The sequence below is a fragment of the Numida meleagris genome, chromosome 3, assembly GCF_002078875.1.
Source record: "Numida meleagris isolate 19003 breed g44 Domestic line chromosome 3, NumMel1.0, whole genome shotgun sequence".
Classification (NCBI taxonomy): domain Eukaryota; kingdom Metazoa; phylum Chordata; class Aves; order Galliformes; family Numididae; genus Numida; species Numida meleagris.
In genome coordinates, this window is record NC_034411.1 from 44,024,632 (window position 1) to 44,046,872 (window position 22,241).

The 22,241-nt window shown below is 39.0% G+C and overlaps 1 long non-coding RNA gene across 1 annotated transcript; it reads right to left on the bottom strand.

The window, feature by feature from the left end:
• Window positions 4,644-13,768, bottom strand: LOC110396676. The gene is made up of 3 exons (XR_002437164.1): window positions 13,682-13,768; window positions 12,134-12,256; window positions 4,644-6,496 (listed from the first exon to the last, which is right to left on the bottom strand). It is a non-coding gene; the product is annotated as an uncharacterized LOC110396676 (long non-coding RNA).

Here is a 22,241-nt window from a genome sequence, read left to right on the forward strand (position 1 = left end):
TGAATATGAACAGATGTAGACAAATGTCATTGTATTCCTTCTTCATCTAGCTAGCTTGTTTCCAAGCAAACTCCTCCAGAATATAAAGGGCAAGCAAAAGCCATTTGAGTTATATTCAGTTTACAAATTAAGTTGTTTTTATCCTATTTTTCAGGCCCTCATTTCTATCTGATTAGCTAATGTCACCCAAGAGGCATACCATTTGTTTAACACTAACTGCTTCCGAAATGTTTCTGCTGGTATCCTCTAGAAAAACTAATGTCAGCTCTGTAATGAAACAAAGGGCTATTATCACTCACAGAGTCGTGCAACTATATTTAATGCTAGGCTTCATACTTGCTGATAGAAATAAAACATCCTTTCCTTCTACATCAACAGCTCAAGAAAAGCTCAGCTCTAATAATATTCAAATATGTAGAAACACAGATGGAGTTTTCTTATCCTTCCTTTATAAAATACATTAAAAGTTAAAAAAAAATGTTTAGACTTGAGCCTTGTCCCATAAATTACAAGGAGCATCAATAAGCAAATAATTCACAGTAATTAACTGAGATGTAATAATAGTAGTGTATATATAATACACTGTATGCTGGGAAAGCATGATTTGCTATTTAAATTGGTCTGTAGGAAGTGCTACGCATTCCTTGAGATATTTAAAAACTAATTCAGAAAATTGGATGTTAAAAACAGAAAAAGAGCTTGCCTTTTTTTGTATCAGACTCCCTGAGCAGTGGGTCCAATGCTGCTTCTGCTTCTATCATATCTTCATTTGCTCTCTATTTGCCTGAGAGTTTAGATGGAGTCAAACCCAGTGTAGCTAGAGAGGATCCCACAGAAAGAGCCAAATACTTATATGGCTCCAGGAGAAGACCAACAGCAGCACCTTAACTTACTATTCTGGTCTCCAGGCAGCAACAGCTCCATCCCACACCAGGTGCAAAGCATTATCCATCACTGCAGGATACAGATCCTTTTCTCTTTGCAGGGCTGTGGGGGAAGTTTGGGCCAACAATTAGAGCTGTGCTGTGTTCATTTCGGTGCAATTCATTTGGGTAGGGCTCCCTGCTTGTGAGGAAGTAGCCCACACAAAAACACAATTACATAACATGCTTTCCCAGTGAGAAAGCCAGCTGCCCAGTCAGGGCACTTAAGATGCACAGTTGTATTTAAAGGTAGTTTTCAAGCATTACCTCATTGATATATGGAAGAATACTGATCATTTTCTGCCTATAAGTTTAGATAACAAGCTCAAACTCCCTTATGCATTTTAGCAGATAATATAGTCAATTTTGAGAGGATATAAGCTAATTAATCTAGATTTAATGCTTTCTTTTTAAAACTGGGGTGGATAACCAACCTTTTGCCCCCCCCAATTAAAATAGTTGTAGTGCAGGAAGGAATAATAACCTTAGAGAATTAATTGGATTTTGCAGCAGGCTGTGACAAGCTATCCAACACATATTCATACAGTCCACTCTGCTTTTACAAGCTAAAGCCACAGACTGCAATTTATTGCTGCTTCTTGAGGATGAAATTAGAAAGAGTATTAATGTTGGAAGGAAAATATATTAGCAGAAACACTTGCTGGAGCTGAGAGATCTGCCTTTTGGCTGAGATCAATAACCAGAAAGCCCAAGGCTGATCTTTATCAGAATATGGAACAAATGCCTAAAAGAACGGATAATAAGTGCTGTCCAGAGATTTCATTCCTTTCCTACAACTGTGTGAAAAAATGCAGCCACTGGGTTCCTACAAAATTATAGGTTTTGTTTAGATTAAACTTCAGTTTGCTTTTATTTAACTAGCAATAAAAATTTTCCAGTACTAAAAGCTGGAAACTACTTGCTGTAGCTTTCAGTTGCACACATAACATGACTTGACATCAGTGAATGAGATACTTTTTGTATGGACTTTATTTCCTGAGGTGCTTGTACAGCAGCTAACACCTCACACTCATCCGAAGTTCCCACAATCAACTGAGGACTGTAGCTGCATGTTTAGTGCACCTGTTAAGTAACCATAATTCACAGTAATCTCTGACACGTTAAGACTTCTGTGAGTATCTCATTGGAGCAACAGGCAAAGGTTGTGCATCCATGGACATATGGTTTCTTCAGTATTAGACCTGGAGGAGTAGGTATATATTGACTCTTCTGCAAATACACTCAGAGAAAGGGAATCACTGCTTACTGACTTCTTTGCTGGGACAGCCTATAGGATGTAATCAAGGAAATGCTCCTCAAGGGCCGTGTCCTACTGAGCTCACACTTACCACATCCTCATATGCTACGGAAAACAGGTTGGTTGTAAACTGTGGCAGTCCAGAAGGGAGGAGCTAGGTTTGATGTGAACCTGCCTCCAAGGGCTAAGCATCACCATCGAGCTTGGAGACTGGGGATGAAATCCCACTGTTTAAGTCATAAGTGAATACTGTGGCTATTAAAGACCATAACAACTTACCTGATTAGGAAGTCTATCTCCATGTGCAGTGTTAGGCTTGCCACGTATTCAATCAGATACAGCTGTAGGATCAGTGAAGGAAAACAAGCCTGGACTAAATGGTGCCTGCATCTGTCTGAATGAAGGGTCTTGCACTTGGCTTTCTGATGCTGACCTCACTATAGCTGCTCATTTTTCTGCCAGCTAGAGATAGGCTTCTGATAATATGCTCTTTATTAAGTATATGCGAGACTCACACTGCAAAGATGAGCAAGACGGAATGTATCAGCCCTTTTATGCCCAGTGTATCAGGTGTATCTTCAGTCACCATCATTTGCACTAACGAAAAGGCATTCACAGATATTGCTACATTCTATTTTGGTCTTATACAGTGGATATAAAGTAAAAAAGTGGGGAGGCAGTCTTGACACGGTGAAAAAAAAATGCAGAGGGCATTCAGATACCATACTCAGTTTATTATTTACGATTTATGTTTTGGTGTGGAATGTACCCAGTAAGAAATAATAGCTAATGTTTCAGCAGGCCAAATAAAATAAAGAATATGCATCCTACTTGACTAGCTGTGCTTCTGGAGTATTTAGATACAGTAGATCAAAATTAGCAAGTGACAACATGAGTAATATGGGATGGCTCAGAGGAGTAGGTAACATCCTAGGAGAAGCAAGCCACTTAGGATTCAAAGTGATGTATAAGTGTGAAGAAGGATGATGTACAACTCCTAATGGGCATGTTGGAGTGGGAAAAAAAATACAACAACAAACAGGCTTGATTTAAGCATGAAGATAGAACTGTTGGCTCAGCTTGCAGAAAGCAAGCTTCATGACCTTGTAAACACAGAGAACAAGTTCTCGGGAACACGGTTAGCTGCCAGCATGCACATTCCTTCCACAGTACCATGATGCAAACGTGATCACAACAGGATTCCTGACGAACTGGGTTTGTGATGATGATGGGCAACCATAGACTGTTCTGATTTGAATTGCTGAGTTCATGGTGCCCAAAGGCTGACATTGGAGGACTGGCTTCATTCATGGAAGTGTACAGGAAACCTCTGTGAGGATACAGTGCCTCTGCTATACCCATCACTGCTGCTTGCTTGTGAGCTACTGATGAGCCACTGCAGCCAAGACCCAGGAGCTAAGCATTCCTTTACAGTCCATAAACTGAGGTCGCCACATGCGATCTCTCCAAGTCAGCACTGAGGCTCACAGAGGAGACAATAAGGCGGAAGCTACATTTTCTGTAACTTATTAGGGGTCAAAACCTTCAAGCTGAGCAGCTCTAGCAAGCACCAATTTAATTAAAGGTATATACAGAACGGAATAAAAGGAAATTGTGAAGAAAATCTGAGTACAAACTCAGTTCAAGATTTAATGCTCTGAGAGTAAGTGATTATTTAGGCCCTCTCTCTTCAATCACATTTGGTTTTGCAGCCCACAAAAAATTGAACTCAAGGAAAAAAAAAAAAGGCCTCCAAAAGTTAGTGCCTAATTGAAACTAAATCAATTGTTTAAATGAATAATTAACTTACATTTCAACTAGTCCCTGAAGGAGCCGAGTCCCTGAAAAGCACTGCCAGTTATAGGTACTCCCATCTTTTCAAGATTCAGCCTAATCCTATCACCTTTTCACATATAGAGGCACTGGAGACTGTTTTATTTATTTTTTCAGCATCACAATAACAAGTTGTAATGACATATGAAGGAAAAATATCACTGCCTGCAAAATGACTAGAGAGTTTAAGGCAGTGATACACAGACAGTACTGTATCTCAGTACTATTTCCCTGAAACACTGTCAGTAGAGCCCAGAAAATCCAAAACTTAACAAACATGACAAAAATAGCAAGAAATGAAGGTACTTCTGAAAAAAAAAAAACCACAGTTGAAAGAAAACTAATGAGTGTTTACTATGAAGAGATTTTATTTTTATTTCAATAGAAATAAAAGGAACAGAAAATGCATCAGTAAGTTTGAAGTTATATTTCTTGTACATATAAGTGCTGGATTTTAGATCAAAGCTAATTGTTTCTGTTTTTTTAATACTTCAGTGCTTTTTAGTGAAAGTGCACTAACATTTTCTATAGCAGAGCTGAGTAGCACAGCAAAGTGGATAACAAATGCTTTGCTCTGTATTAGAACTGTAAATAGCAGTTAATTTACAGGCTTTTGAAAAAAAGCAGGTTAAAAAAAAATGGAACAAAGTTAATTCATGTTTTTGCCATAGTGCAAATTTAATTTTTGGCCCATCTGGGATTTTGCACTTTTTTTGAACAAGAGCTGTACAAATCAATGTGAACTGTTTTATAACTTGTTAATTGTTCTGTCTACCTATATGCATGTATTACAGAAGAGAAGAAATGGATTATTCGGTGGTTAATTACGTTACAATTACTTTTACATGTTATATAGTTTAATCTTTTACAGTTATACTGATACTTATCAGGAAAATCATGTGTACAGAAGCTATTCTAAGAATAACTTTCATTATTTCATAGAATTTATTGTTAAGTCCTGAATTTGGGGGAAATAATGATATGCAGCCATATTGAGCTGGGAAGCATATAGTATTACTTTTATCACTTAGAAAACTATAAAGTGATCACTAAAATTCTCTTTAACTAACCTGAAGTCAGCAATTGATAACCACTGATGTCTATCAATGTTGAAAGATCTTCCTATCTATATCTTGATTTTTAGCCATACAAAAATATTTCTTAAGACCAAAGGATATAAATATATATTCAAATCAGAAGGTATCAACATTTACTGATAGGTATTAATGTAGTAATAACCTATGGATACATACATACATTTATAGGTAGGTGTAAAAATTGAGATACAGTTACCCAGGCCTACCAACATTAGTTGACACCTGTAAGTACCAGTGTCTGTCAATAAGTGTCCAGACTGATAGTTTGTGATGCTTACTGGTATCAAGAGGTCTCACTAATAATAAGCTCTGATATCTACAGATATAAAAAAAATATTGAGACTGCTGGATGTAGATGCCTATTGAGATCAAAAGGCATCTACACCTATCACTAGGTAATTATATTGAAAGCTTTAGAAAGGTGTTTAAATTGATAAATGTCAGTTGATATCAACGGGTCTCACTACCCTGAAACCTACAGGTATAGTCCTCTATTGAAATCAAAAAGTATCTATGCCCATCAACATTCATCAATGTCAGTGCCGAACAATAGGTTCCAGATTGGTTAAGTATTGCTACCTTTCCATATCAAAAATTCACATTATCAATAAATCTCAATGTCTACCAATATCAACACTAATCAAGAAACTAATCAATTTGAAAGATATCAGTGCTTATCAGTAAGTGTCAAAATCAATAGGCATCCATGCCTGTGATTTCAGAAGGTGGTCCTCTGTAGTACTCTTGATTTCTACTGATATCAAAGGATTTCTTAAGACCAACAGATATAGATGCCTCAAGATTGGCGTTTGATACCTGTATATCTGCAATAAAAGCAGATTTTTTGAAATGAGTTCTAATAAAATTAAACTGACTAAGTAAATATGATTTAGTAACATTCTCTTTAAAATTCTTTCACTTGGTGATGATCTGAAGATGACTCAAAAAGGCAAATCTACATAAACTATGAAAACGTGTAAGTAATACAAATTTTGTTGTGGACCAAAGAAGTTTTTGCCAATTGAACTGCGAAAGCCCAACCAAACTGAAAATCTTCATAATGATAGCAGCGTTCTGAGGTGCCAAAAACAATCTGTACACTGGAAAATGGGTTGACTTTATACATACCACAATCACATGTGAAATAGCCCATTCTACTCTGCCTATTTGTTCCTCCTTAGAAATTTAAAGGTAATGGTGCAATGCCTTTCCCTCAGAGGATGGAGAAGTGCTGATTTTACGTCCAGCTGTGCTGTTTTAAGATGTCTTCACTGCTTCCAGCAATAAAATGGCAAAATTTCATTTTATTAGCTGCCACAGTTCTGGTATCCAAGAACCACTTCTGTTAACCCAATTTCATACTGCATTCTGCAATGGAGATGTACCTTCAAAGACAGAACAGCAGAGCAAGGAAATTCTCTGTTAATTCCCTTATTTCTTTTTCACAACTCACTTCCCATGGAGTACAAAACTGAAAAATCTTAAAATATTTTCTAGTTAAATTAGAGTGTGAGATATTGCAGTCATCCTCAGTTTAGATAATTTCATCTTTCTTTGGTTAATCTAAAAGTAATAAATGTCTTATGTAGTGTTTTGCAATGATTCAACTAAATTAATGTACAGTCATAACTTACAGGCTCTGGTAGTGGACATATAAATAGTCAAAAATCACTTGAAGATAGGATACATTATGACTCAAGCTTACTTTGTCTATTCCACAACAAAGTGAGAAGAATATCTCATATGAGCAGTTTTCCTTCGGTTGGTGCGGTCACCGACAGTTTAAGACAAAGTGGTTGACTTTGCAGTTGAATGGGTAAGGAGTGCTCACACAAGCCATGCTGCCCTAAGAGCAGAAATATCTAGACGCTTGGTAACAATGAGGTGAGAGGATAGCCAGCGACAACATATAGAAATGACAACAAACCTCTAACCTCTTTTGCATTGCACACATTGCACTTTTCTCACAGGCAGCGAGCATGGAGGTCAATGCTACTGGAACTCAGCTGATAAGCATGACTCACTACTGTATGGAAACTTATCTTGAGGTTGAGTTCTTGACCACAAGTGTTACTGCTGGTGAAAATACTTACTGAAGACTTCATGCTAATCACCTCAAGGAAGGAATTTAATGTTTAAGACAGTGCAGAGAAAAAAAAAAAGTAAAATAGAAAAAATGTAATTTTCACATGCTTTTCACTTCCAGACCTTCCTAGGCACTGTTGGCTCTGCCATCTTTCCCCACCACCCTGTGCGTTCTTCCTTGACAAAACCTCTAGAATAAGATACCATTCTTTTGACAATATGTGCCTGAGTATACATGTATATAATGTACATAATTCTCGTGATATCACTGATCTTTGCCCAGAACTTTAACACCTGTGCTTATTCCAGATTCCAGGAAATGCAGGGGAATATGGGAGAGCGACAGAATTTTTAAGATAAACGTGCATAATAAGATCTTCAACTAGTGGGCTATAGAATCAACACATCAGTCATAAGAAGAAATATACTAATATTCAAAGGCAATGATAACAGACAGATTTCTTTTTAAGGCTTCTAATTGGACATAATTTTAATGGGTTATAGAAGAAAACTCTTACCCCCTGCAGTCAAAGCATTAAGAGAGCCAGAAGAGTGAGAGTAGGAAGGATCAGAGGGCTCTTCAAAGTAAGTGGCATCTTTGTAGAACTTGAAATTGGAAGAAAAAGCCATACACTACACTGTGTTTTGGGAAAAAACACCACATTCTCTAATCAGAAGGATGTAGGATTCATAAACCATGTTTTCTCCACTATTAATAACATCAACAAAGTTTGGAAGATGATTGGTGACTCAAGGAAAAAAAAACCATACAGAACTAGAACTTCTTAATGTATCTTTTATGTACATCTGCTGTAGAAAGTCAGTTTTTTCAGAAGTAATGTATAAATAACAGCAAATATTATTGCTGTTAAAGTAAGCTTTGTTTTAACATTTAAAGAAAAGTGGGGAATTTTCTAGTATATCCCCTAAATGAGGAGTTTTGTTTTTCTGTTTTTTCCATATCATGTTTTTTTCCGGTCAAAATTACTCATGGATAAATGTTGGTTTTGCTATTTTGTTCTTTTTGTAAATCTTGGAAGAATATGCTTCTGTTGTTCATAAACTATTTGCTTTTGGTTAAAGGCACGGAGTGATAAGTATATTTTCTGAATCACAGACAACTAAAAAAAAAAAAAATGTAAATCGGGGGATTAATGCATCATGCTGAATATATAATGTGCCCAGAGGGAAAAAAATGACTCAACCGAATGTCAGCAGCAAAACTCCACTGACCTCAATAGGCCAAGATTTCAGCCCTTATTCTCTTCCAGTTAGCTGGTATGAAAATTCAAATATCTGTATCTTTCAATACAAAGCCAGTCTCAGAACATCGGGCATTTGCAAACATCAAGTAAGAAAGGGGAGCAATTATGTTTAACTAAACATGTATTCTGAAATGGAATCGATGGTTTCAGACACTTTTCACAGTGCATAGCCAATGCTGCCCTTCATTATTAGCTAAAAGAAGCTTTCCTCTACTGCTAGTGTTTTTCTTCTCTGTTTCACCAAGGCTGCAAATCTATAATGAACCCTTCCTCTCAAGGCTGTTGTCTCAGATCTTGTCAAGCTCAGCAGTGATTGAGCACTGTCACTGTATGATGGTTGTTTGGGATCTGTGTAAAATGCTTGATGGGTTCAGTGAAGTCCCAGGGAGCTGCTGTCTGCATTATGAAAAGTACAACCAGAAATGGCATTAATTAACAACACTGGGAGTTTGCAGGCAGCTAAGGACTGAGTAAGTGGCAGATGATGGGATTACTCTGGCACCTGTGGGGTAGTCCCTTCTGGTCAGAAATGTAGCTCATTGGTGAATGCAGTGTGAAATCTGGCTCTGAACAGACACAAACCTGTGAAGGATTTTATTCTCCAAGGATGCAAGCCCAACGACTTTCATCTCCGCTAGAAATGTAGTAAGTTATAAACAAAGAAACAGAGTAGAATAACTTCTTTTCATTGCACCAGCAGTTTGGCTGGGCATTATTTTACTTTATAATGTGGCAGCGGGTGTGAGATCTGAAGTCCCAGCCCTGGGGGTAAATTAAGAGAAAAACTCATTTTAGAAAGAAGCACATTAAACTACGAAAATGGATTTGTAAATCTGTCCCCTGTGTTCTGAAGCAGTCTTCTTGGGGCCAGCACAGCCCCAGCATAACGGATGGCTGCATAGCTGCCTGGCAAAAAAAAAAAAAAAAAAAAAAAAAAACAAAAAAAAACCTGCACAGATCTCTCAGAAGTATGTTGTCTGTATTCATTCCAGTAAAAATAACTTGTTACATTGCCTTCTATACACACTAAAAAAAAAAAAAAAAAAAAAAAAAAAAAAAAAAAAAAAATCACAAGCTTACCCACATGCACATTTGCAGAATAGGAGAGGAGCCATGGACAGACCTGAAAGCTGCTGTCACAATCTCCATAAATATGCAACTGAGTTTTCTCAGTTTTCTTTGTTGTCTCAAACAACTGTTGAATAATCTTTCAAGTAAATTTCACACCATTCTTCAGACAACTCATTCAGCTCATTTGACTTCATTTATTCACTCCTCACTAACAAAAGTGGCAGAGATGAACAACTCAATATGTGTGGAGAAACAAACATAAAATGAGCTTCTACAGGAAAGAAGAAGAAAGCTGCAGTTGTGTTTCCTTGAACCCACTGGCAAATACAGAGGAAGGTAGGCAGACCTGTCTTTGGATGAGAGTTAAAAGAGGGATTCTCATGACAAAGCAAGTTCTTTTCTGCAGCATACTATTCACCTGCCTGTGTACACAGCTGAAGTCATCAAGCACCTAAATACAGTAAAACTCAGCTATGTTTTTTGTTCATTTCCCACCAGAATCACCATTTCACTACCTGGAAAGTTCATACAACATTCAACTTTTGTGATTAAACTAAATTTCATATTATAATAGCCCTCCCTACACTAGTATATTTTACATATATATTTGTTATCTCAGAGACAGAATTTGTATTTCGTAGTCAATGTAATGCACATGAATATGAGATAACTTCCAGTGTGCTATATTCACAATGCATGTATCTGAAATTAATAATAGCTAGGAACTTTGTTATCTCCTAGGGGTAGATTACACTTTCTAGTAATAAGGAAATATCCACAGTCCTGGGATTGGGCTTCAACATAATACCCTTGATAAATGTTACCCAGATGCTAATTTACTTGGTCACCTTAAGCAAGTAGCTCAGCATTGATGCTGTGCACTGCAGCCTATCGCATGTCTGCTCCCAATGCTTCATCCTTGGGCAATGGTGTCTGCTGGGAATCCTTCATTTGTCCACTACAAGGAGAAGGAAGCTATCACTTGGCCTAACAAAATCTGCTTCAGTTATGACTAGCACTTTCCTTGCTCAGCACAGGCAAAAATCATACCCTACATCATGATATTCAGATTATGTAGTAAAGTGGGATGCCTTGCAGACCAGGGATGTCTTGGGTATCTGAGTGTCCTTGTGCCCTAAAGGCAGCTGCATACCACTACTCAAGGAGCGAGAGGTTTCCAGAGATAGCACTGCTTTCTGCTTTGTTGGAAGGATTGGTATAGCAATACACATACACTGAAACAAACAAAAACTATCAAGACAATGGCCACAAACTGAAGCACAGGAAATTCCACAAAAACGTGCATAAGAACTTCTTCACAGTGAGGGTGACAGAGCACTGAAACAGACTGCCCAGGGAGGTTGTGGATTCTCCTTCTCTGGAGATGTTCAAGACCTGCCTGGATGCCTACCCGTGCAACCTGGTCTAGGGAGCCTGCTTTGCAGGGGGGTCGGACTCAATGATCTCCAGAGGTCCCTTCCAGCCCCTACAATTCTGTGATTCTGTGACAAACAACAACAGAACAGCAAGAGTGTTATAAAGAGTCTGGATGTGTCGGCGCTTATCCCGTTAGAGAATTCTCTCAGTCAGTGTGGCATCAGAATAGCAAGTCTCTTATTATGTTTTACATACATCTTATATATCCTTCACTCGTAAACAGTAAATCCACTCACGGTTAATTGTCCTTAAGTTCTTCACAACAACATAAATAACAAACAAAGGGTTCCTTAACTGTCCCAGATGTGACCACATTAGCTGTGCATACTAAAGGAGTATTCTGTTTACACTTTAGCCCTGTCTCCAGACTCCGGAGGCCTCATAGCGATAAGATCTCCCAGAGTCTGTTGAGCTCCTTGTTGTTAAATCTCCCCCCACATGGATGAAACCCAGAATTCTGTTTCCATAAGGAATCCAGAATCCATCATCTTCCTTTTGGTTTCTTCTAGTCTTTCCACTGCTACGCTGTTGCTTAACTCCCCTCCTGGTTGTTTATTTGAATCTTCTCCCACTTTTACTACTTTTTTTCCACTCAGGAAGATGATGATTTTCTGTCATTTGAATGCCATGTGTCCTTGTCCTTGCCCTGCAAAGTGACACCCACTCTGATAGGCCTAAATGTGGAGGGTTTCATCTACTTTTCATACTTAATACAAGTAACAGGACCACAATCAGCTTAAATCTTTTCTGAATCATGCTAAACCGAATGCTCCACTGGGGACATTTAGTAAGCAAAATATGATTCTGTTGGTCCCATATGACCCAGTTAGCACAACCACACTGTGGGGCCTCATCTCAGGCAAATTAATGGCTTTAGTCTTATTCCCCAGGGGCACTCCACTAATTGGCAAGGATCAAAGTGAGCTTCTGGAGCCTCTAATATAGGATACAGAACCCAAGAACTGCTCTAAGGAACATTAATTGTACTAAGAAATACTAAAAGTATCCAGCTGTGAACATAGATCTAGAGCAACTACAGCAGTATTTTTCTACCTATGGCTGTAGAGCAGGGTGGGGAGGATCAAAGAGGAGGATGCGTCAAGTCCTACTTTTAAGATGTTAGTCTGTGAACCCCAATTAAGGAAATCTAAGCCTGTACCTTACCTATGGGAAATTCCTTGAAGAGCTTCCAGGTTTGCAAAAGGAACAGTAGTGCTGCATTGTGTCACTGTAGGTTATAGGAGCATCACCTTATTTATTTGTAATGGTCATTGTGTAACTGTGACTCTGTGAACACAAAAGTCATAAGGAATAAACAATAATAGGGTGGGTGGTGAAGGTACACCACTTAGGGGGCTGATGCTTGTATAGAGCCCCTGAATACATGCCTGCTTCTTGTTTTGCTTTCAAGGCCTCACTGTTACCTTTCCTACCTATTTTTAGCTGTTTATTACTATCTTCCAAAAGAAAAAAAAAAAAACACAAATTATCCAAGCACTTAGACATCTTTAGATGTTACAGTTCAATAGCAGTTTACTGCCATTTTGGTAAATTGTGCTCAGCAGTAAGCCACAATTAAATGAAATCTTCATTCTGAATGTCTCCAAGATAAGGGTGTAGATTTACTTTCCTCAGAACACTCTATATCTTTATTAAATGCACATGTCATTACAACATAAAAAGACTGGCTGCTAAAGCAGACTCTGAAAGGTGGCTGCATTTATTTTGCTTGCTTCCTAAGATGACTACAGAAATGCCTACAGCAAGATTCAGATCCTAGTAAATACTTGGCAATCTGGGAGCTTTATCCTTTTGCAGATCTACCCCATTCACTGGGGTTTGGCTTGTAGGCTTAGTTACGAGGGGAAAAAACAACCAATAAAACCTCCCCAGAACTCTCTCCATCACACTGCCCAGAAAATACACTTGCTACAAGCTACAGCCGTAAAAGCAGTAAGTACTCCATACTTGGAGTACACAGAAACTCCAAGTTTCCAGGTTATTTCTAATACGTCAAATATAGCACAATCGTTTTAAAAAGATATGGATGCTTGACAGGAAAGAGCTGATCCTACATCTCATGGTGTGATCATTTTGACTGTGGTGGAGAAGCTGGGAGAAAAAGATGGTACAGCTGCAGTTTGTCACTTTGCCAGTGCTGTCTTGTGCAAGCAGGGAGACATAGAGGAAATCTGCCCCAGCCTCTGCTCCAAAATTCTCATTTTTTGTGCACATCTGGCCAGTAATTCCAGAATTGGTACACACTGTGTGCCCCAGAGACCACCAGCTGAAGCTGGATGCCTTATTCTGCGCAAGGAGAGGCAGCCCTCCAGGAGCTTCGCTTTAGCCTCCAGATGAGGAGAGCCCTGTGGGGTGCAAGACTGACAAGCAACACCCTTATACTGTTGATATCCATCCCTAGAGCATGCAGGAGAACATAAAATAAGAAGCACAGACCTGCAATCTGCCTCTTCAACAAACTTCCTAGCTCAGGGAAGCTCAAAAACTGTGGCTTCTTTTCCCTTGATGATCTCCAGAAAGAGCTCATGAGATATCTGTACTCAGAGCAGGATCAAAGCCAAAAAAGTTCCACATGCATTTCCTCGTGGACCTTCGTTATTGGTATACCTTGCACTGCTTAAACAAACAAAAAAACAACATCCCAACAGAACTGAACTGGTTCCATATAACAGATAAGCTGTGCAGTCTTACCAGATGCTGATTGCTCCCTGCGACCTGCAGAGCCCCTCCAACTAGAGAGGGCAGCCTGGAAAACAGAGGAGCTGACCAGTGTGTTTTAACACCTCCCAGGGTATGACTCATCCTCACTTGCCTCCCACTGCCACCACGTTCCTCTGTAGGCATCACTGTGGAACGCTCAGGGCTTTGGAGGAGCTCAGGAGTTACAGCTGAATGAGGCAATGCAGGCACAAGTGATTCAACACTCCTGGTTTGATATAATCTAATTACAGCTGTGACGAGCAACTGCTGGGCTGTGTGGTGTTCTGCTAAGTAAAGAGCTTCTGAAAAAAAAAGACATAATTTTCACACAAACCAGAAAAATGAGGAGTTGTCTTCCAGATAGCTCTAGCTGACTATAGGGAACACCAAAGTGAGCAGCCTATTTATTATATTACATCTGACATTATGAAAGCCTGTGCAATGTAATTATCCATAAAAGTCCCAACAGTCTGCCAATTGTTCCTCACAGGTGTACTTGTTTTTAAGACAGCTTTCCTAGACATCCATTACTTACAGCCTCCTGCTTGCCTTTCTCTGTTCTGTTGTAAGCATTATTAGGAGAAGTTATTTTGCTATGAGTAACTGTATGAAAAAAAAATGAAACTACACACAGGCTCTCCATTTAAAAATATAAGTACATGGTTACTGTTGGTTTTTTATTAAATTCTCTATTTAGAGAGGACATTTGATAAATATATAACTTATTTTTCTCATCAGTATGCTGGAATGGAAAAGTTCCTTTGCAGGCCATGGGCCTTACTCTGATCCCAGGAAGCCCCTGGGGACCTGAAGTTTATTCCACTGACCTCAGTAATTTGCTGAGGAGTACACACAGCTGTGCTTTTGCACAGAAATAGGAATCTTGCCCTGCAAGATTTGGTGTTACACCTGTCTAGGGTCTAGACACTCTAATTTGCAGGGTGGGAGCACTGCTCAGAAAAAAATAATTACAGAGACGTAGGACTAAGATCAGCAACAGACTGAGAAACTAAAGACTTAGAATAGCCCCCATTTAAAGAGGTTTTGAGTGGCAAGAGTGTTTTGAAATTTGTGAGTAGCATGTTGTTGGTTTACGCTATTTTCAGACTTTTTGCACCTTTTTATGAATTGCAGATTTTAATGAAGGCTAGGAAAAGGAGAAAGAAATAAGGATGACTTTTAATGAGAAATACTGAATAGTGTATGCCATCTCTTCTGTTTGTCTGTGAATACAAACATCTATTAACAGCATTGCTGTAGATTTCCTATGGAAACTGTTGGCAAATTTTAAACTGTTTAATTGAGTATGATATTAATGTCTTGCTAAGAAAATACATCATAAACTCACTGAAGAAGAGATGGTCAGCTGCTTTTGTAGACAGCAGTAATTAGCCTCTAAGATTTAGGATGTCAGAAGGTTTCCTCGGTAATGAGAGAGGGGTGCTACTTGCATACATACAAGGAAATTAGCTACATGTCTAGTGAAATACATTTGCTTGGTTTGGGCTTCTTCAGAAAGATAAGGTAAAACGAGACCGTATTTACTTGTTTGAATTATGCTTTGTAACTTGGAGTACACCATTTTATAACACTGATGGCAACTGGAAAGTTTCCACAGACTACTTTCCAGAAGTCTTAATTCAGCTCTCCTGCTTGAGAAATTAATAGAAATACATTGATTTGTAATTCCATCTTATTTATGATTGGCAGCTGGCTTTCTTGAAACAGATGTCCTGACAAATGGCTTTAGTTCAAGTGGCTTTATCCTTTGCTTGGTAACGCCACCTGAAACATTTCAGTCATGTTTATTGACCCTCACCACTACCATAGATTGGTCCTCTGGAGAGGAGTTAGCTCTGTGTTGCGGATCACAGAAAGCACCTGTTCTACATTCATAAAGATACTTGGGTAAGACTTAGAAGCCTAACATGCTAACATAACTGTGCATGGTTCAGTCTGAATGTGAAATCCTTAAAACGTCTGCTAAGCTGACTAGAGGCGCCATGGGAGGTTTCTCCCATCTTTACAACAAAGTTGCTCTAGCCCTAGATATGCAGTTATGAGCTTGTTAGCCTTAATTTTGACACTTCGTGAAGTTGCACATACATACTTACAGGCAGGCAAGAATCTGCCTCCATTACTCTTGTGTGCACAGCCCAAGTCAGGAAAAAGCCTTGCAGAGCTCCTGGCAGAGGGGCTATAAGACTACTGCTGTGAGCCTTCTCCAGGAACACTGGACTAAACCCTCTCTTTCAGAAACCAATAAATCATGCCATTCTGTCAGAGAGATAGTGAAAATATAGGCTGGGTATGTATGCCCTGTGGTTAATGTATTCCTCCAGTTTATAAGAGATACTGGCTTCATTCCCTCCTCTGAAAAGATACAGGCTTCCATCTGTGCCTCAGCTAACAGGTGACACCTTGCAGGAACTTGCTGAGTGGTAGACTCTTATTCCTTCCTGAGTAAAATTCTTCAGGCCCACGTAACATAGTGGTTTGGGTGCATACCTATGCTCTATGCTCTAATAAACGCTCACTGAGGTTACACAGCATTCACAAGTGCAAAATTTTGAAGTTAGGCCATACCTGCAGAAAAGGTATGGCAAACAGTTGTTCCCTGGCTCAGAGAACGTTGTTATTTCTAGTGAAACAGGACAGCTAAAACAAGAAAAAATGAAAGGATATGATGGTGGCTACAGCTTTCTCACAAAGAGAAAGGCAAAACTATTACTTGCTCTTCCTCACTGCTCTTTTTCCTGCCACCTGTTAGAAGTTCTTCCCCCCACTAGGTATGCTGCCTTTTCTTGATCTAGTTTTTGGATTATAGTCTCTTCATAACTCATAAAAAGTCTACACATTCAAATTGGAAGCTGTGAATTTTTTCTCAGGTCACTGGGAAAATAAAGGTATTCCTAAATTGCATTGCATTGCAACAATAAAGATTACATACTGTCAGGATAAAAAAATTATTTCAGATGTCTAAAGCAGTAACAGATAGAAAACCATTGGAAACTCCTTACCTTCAAACCACAACATTTGTAATTGGCAGAAAGAAATTCTAATGAAGGCTGGTTTTAACTAGGTATGTTTACAAAAGGTATTATGACAGTGTTATAATTATGCTATTTCAAAAGTCTGGTGTAAGAATGGAAAGTGTGATATTCAGACGTAGTTTCACCTGAAGGTGAGTCTTATTCTCTCTCTTGTTTGCAGTGCAACCTGCCTGACTAGAGTTTTAGTGTCCCACCATTCCTTACAACATTGCCCATCCAATCCTAGAGAAACACTTGAAAACACAGGAACAAGAAGGGATTTGTGTTCCAAAGAAGACATCCGGCCCTGGAAAATTTGTCAGGCTTTTTACTTAGCAGTAAGACAGGGATGAAGTGAAATGTATACTGCAGTATGACACATGCAAATGGAAACATATTGGATTTTCTCCTCTCTGCAGCCAGGCTACCATGTCACTATGGTGTGACACAATCAAGAAAGCTGTACAGTGAATGATGTGTACCCTGGCTTAACAAAATGAAAATATTACCATTGTCCTGATAGCACTCAATGTTGGTTCATCATTACTTGAACTCCAGTGAATAAACTCTCTGCTTAAATGCAATGTCATTGGGCAGTAGAAATTCAAAGGCTGTGACAGAGGGGGATTTCACTGAGGTTACTGGGAACAGTGGCCCTTGTTAGATCCACTGAGTGGGGTGTGTGGTGCATTCATTCAGCTGCACCGCATCTTAAACTGGATGGACTTTTCAATTGTATAGGTTCTGGTACATGCTGAGTGAAATGGGGCAGTAACTGATCTGCTCTGGATTCATGCTCTGCTTTTCCAATTATGTTTCTTATTATTAAAGTTAGATAAAGAGAAGAAGCAAATGCTTTTTGCTGCATATAGTGTCATGACCTTGTATGTGTGCAGTATTATCGTGCTGTAAGAGAACACTGGATAAGATTACTTTCTGAAAGTACTAGCACCAGCAAAGACCCTCTTTCTACTGAAGGAAAACACAGAGAAAGAGATATCAAGGGATGAAATCTCCTAGCAGCAGCTGTGGGACCTAAAGCATACTGTGCTCTCACAACATATACACTTCTTCTGGGCTGTTAATCCTTATATGCGTTAATCCTTACACATGTTCTATAAACTGAATTATAGGTAAACGTGAGCAAATCCTAAGAATAACTCAACTGCTTCAGAATCTCATTATATTTATTTATCTAGATTTCAGTTGTATTCAAACTGCCAAAAAAAACCACCCAAAATAAAGCTTCAAGCACCTTTGGAAAAAAAGAAAAAGAAAAAACACTTAAAAACACAAGAACATGGAAGACACAAAGCAAAAGTTGATCTGAAAGGCAACATTTCATCCATCTATTTTATCCTTAAGCATTTGAGAGAGAGTTCTGTCTACTCACAGGAAGGAGCAGACTGTGATTTAAGAGCAGTGCTTGACTCACAAACAGGGCTGCTGCCCAGCCCCAGGCAAATGACTTTATGGTTTTTCCTACTCCACCCTTTGCCAACCTCACCAACAAAGCCTGACAATGTTCTGGGGCTGCCCTCCTTTCATCTACCTTTCCTAGGCCAATTTCTAGAAAAGTCTCAATTCTTAGCTCCTGTAAGTCTTCTTGTCTCTTGTAGCTCTGTAAAACAAAAGGAAATACAAGTCCAGAAAGAAAAAAAAAAGAGATCAAATAGGCATTCAGCATAATTACAGGGAGGGTAGGAACTAAAGCCAGGAACCCATAAGTTTATTGGAAATAATTTTTTTCTAGTTTTCCATGATGTGGTATGCATAGAACAAGACCATAGAAGAGACTGGAAAATAGGAATGGCCATGCAAGCCCCACAAGCTCATAATTGACCACAGCAGAGCTCACACTATTGAAGATGGATGAAGCTGAAAGAAGTAACATAGCTACAAAGAGAAGAATACTAAACTGAAGGCTATCAACAGGGAAATAGGCTGCCACTGAACATTTGCCCATGTAACAGTAGAGTTCAGCAAGGGATCTATACCTGGTGTCCCCATAGGCTTTGCTGGTAAGCATTCCGGAAAGCTGACCCAAAGGAACAGCTCTATCTTCTCCTGTCAAGGCCAGGGGATGCTGTTATAATATCCAGTATTCTTACTGGAATATTTATGAGGTGTCTGGGAAGATTGATTTGGCCACAGAGGATAGATATGTGAGCATCTGCTGTAATGGCACTAAAAAGTATTAGACTCATCAGGAATAGTGATTCATAATGATAGTGGTGGTGTTTGCTCTTTGCATATTAAGGGAAGCTAATAGGCCCTTAAATCTAATGATAACATATACTTCTATATATAAGAAAAGCTTCCATTTTTTCCACACCTAGAGTTGCAGTCAGGTAAGGCCTCAAACCACACACGTGTTTGTCTCTGCATACAGAAGTGAATGGATGACAAATTGAGGTATTTCCTTTGCTGATCAGCTCCTAGAAACAAGAAGGCATGACAGCACATTTTAAAGCCAGTTTAAAAATTGTTACTGTCTGAAACAGCATCGATGAAGAAACCTGATGTGCAGATCAGGAAATAAAAGAGCATTCACTTACTGGGCAGCATCATTTGCTGCAGAACTGACCCAAACAAGACTTTGGGTTCCCAGGGAATCAGGGAGATCAAGTAGCAATGTTTTTTCTCTTCCATCTGGGAACCCAGAAGATGATGTCTGAACTTGTTTTCTTTTTATGTACCACATTAAGGACAAAGAAAAGCTGTTTATTAACTGCCTTTCCATCCTTCTTGAAATATACTCCACATTTCATCCTAACATCAAGGGTTAGGATGAATTAGAGCAAGGGTCACCCACAATTGTGAAAGTCACAGGCTATGTGAACCTCTGCCCCCTCCACCTCTGCCCCTCAGGTGAAACAGCAACACAATAATTTTTTAACTATGATTCTCCATGCCTTTAGTTAACAGACCTCCACATTTTCCAGGAATAAGTCCCAAGGAAAAGTCCTAAAGATCTTAATAGAGCTAAAACAAACATTGTTTAGAACTTAAAATCCAATCGGAAATAATGATCTGCAGATCTAAAATTCTACAGAAAACTTAAAAAAAACTGTGGAAAAGATTTCTTCTTTAACTGTAGGGAAGCATGCCACAGATAGGTGCAGTGGAGTCCATTAGGCTCTCTGGAGACAGTTAATTGAGCTCTCTCGTTTTTTGCCTGCATATTGTCTGGTTGACACCACACACGCACCTGAAAGAACAGCTTCTGGAGTCCTGCTCTAAAAATGAATCTCTGCATGGTCAAGCTGTCTGCTTGTAGCCAGAGCACCATGCTCGTGACAGGCATTGCATAAGGGGTGTTTAAGAATTTGGCTGCAAAAGATGAGCAGCAAGCAGATCATAGAATCACAGAATGAGATAGCCACTGTAAACATGAAAATTCAAAAATCTTCAAGAACCACTGAAAAACCTCCTTCTAAGGAAGCACACTAGCAGTTCAAAAAAGTAAAGAATTCCTATTTTGGTCAACACTGACAACCTTCCTCGGCTGCATAGTTTCCTTCCCAAATAGTCAGGTACTGCCTGCAGAGCACAGTCGTTCTCAGCAGGAGAAAACCTGAATTCTGCCTCTCGGCTTGGCACTGTCAGCAGATCACAGAGTTTATAATGAATATTTGGTGAGTCAAACATCCATGCTGGCAATCCTCCATGTGCAAATGCAGGTTTACCCACACTGGCACAGTATAGCTGAAGAGGTTCCCAGGGTTATTTATTGCTAAGGATGTTTATTAAACAACTATGCTTCAAAATGCAACTGCCTCTTTCTTTTCTTTTTCACCATGGCTTCCTATGATCTCTCTGCCACTAAAAATTCCACTGCAATTATAGCCAATGACATGAACTCAGTCTGAAGTCCAGGTATAGACTTCACATCCTTCAGGAACAATCACTCATAATTTCAGGGATTTAAGGAATTTCAGGAAAGCCTGCAAAGAGCTAAATCTTATAGAAGAATAGCTCATTCACCACCTGAGACGTAGGGACTGTACTTTCTATTTTAACTCTCATAAAACATGTACAACGGCTGAGGCATTTTTGACACATAAATCTTGGGTGCTGAAAGTTCACTCTTGTTCTGCTGCCTCTTACAGTTATTTCAGGCAATATGCCACTCCCCATGTTTCTGGAACTGCAATGTCACCCTTTCCCCCAAAAGCCTATAAAAATTTTATTATGCAAAGTTTGGAAATTTAAACTCCTTTTGTTGTTTCTTGATAATCTTCTCAAAGATAGGTGCTGTTTTGCTTGCCAGTCAGGTATCATATAAATTTTTTCAGAGATGGGGGAACAATGTGCCCTAGGTGGATGGATGGTATCTGTTTATCTTGTGCTCCTGTTAATCCTTGTTTTAGAACAAGAGTCAACATGCATGCCTAGTGTATCTTCAGTATGAGCTAAATGGTCACAGGCACCGAAAGCTTGGAGGGTTGTGTGAACAATCCTGGTTCTTGGATCCCAGCTACTTCAGGGAAAGAAACAGCCAGGATGAGTCACTCCTATGGAGGTCACCAGGAGCCTTGCACCATTCTTACTCTGAGACGCCAGGCTGAGTTTTTGCCAAAACTCCATGTTTCTCTGCTCATAGGAAGCTGTATGTGCAACTGGGAGTTTACTTCTGTCAACCTACTGTCATATGCAACAAGGTGGTTAACATAAAACAGTGAAGAAATATGGATCTAGTCTTTTTTTTTTTTTTACCATCAGTTTCAGAGCATGATTTAGAACATCCTTGGTAATACACCCTTGTCTTTGGGAGACTTGCAGCAGAGGTCACACTGTGTTACTAAGGGTTGAATAAAGACAAGATATGCCAATGCCTGCAATTGAAGTGGTTTTTACATTGCACCAGTCCTTCAGTAAAAACAGTGATAGAACTCAATACCCTTCATAGATCTTGGATAAAATGAAGACAGGAAAGAAAACCTTTCAGATTGTTTTTATGGGCTGGAAAGAAACAGGACTGGAGGCTTCATCTATAACAGAAAGAGAGTACTTACCAGCTGGTTTCCGCAAGTTTTAATTCAATGTGTGCTAACCAAAGAAAAACCAACACGTGTTCAGACTGTTTCCAAAAAATTCCTTCGCATTGTCTCAGATTTAATCCTCAAGGTACAATTTATTCAAGTAGTTGTGGCATATTGAGTGCTATCATATCTAAACTCCTCACGGAAGTGCATTAAACAGTATTACTAATATTTCCATATGTTGTGTTTTTGTTTGGTTGTTTTGCTTTTTTTCCCCCTTTTCTGGACATGTATTTGGAAGAATGTCTTATTTGCTCCTTTACATGTTAAAAATATTTCGCACTTGGTAAATGAGTGGAGATTCAGATGTGGCAACACAAATGAGCACAGTTCTGGAGCCATTCTTTCAGTATTCACTAAGAATTGATTGTGTGCTGGATGCTTTTGACTCCTTGAACAGACAAGCTGAGAAAGGCGAAGTATGACAGTTTCCTTTTTTCTTCTTCCAAATTAACATAAGTTAAGATCTTTCAC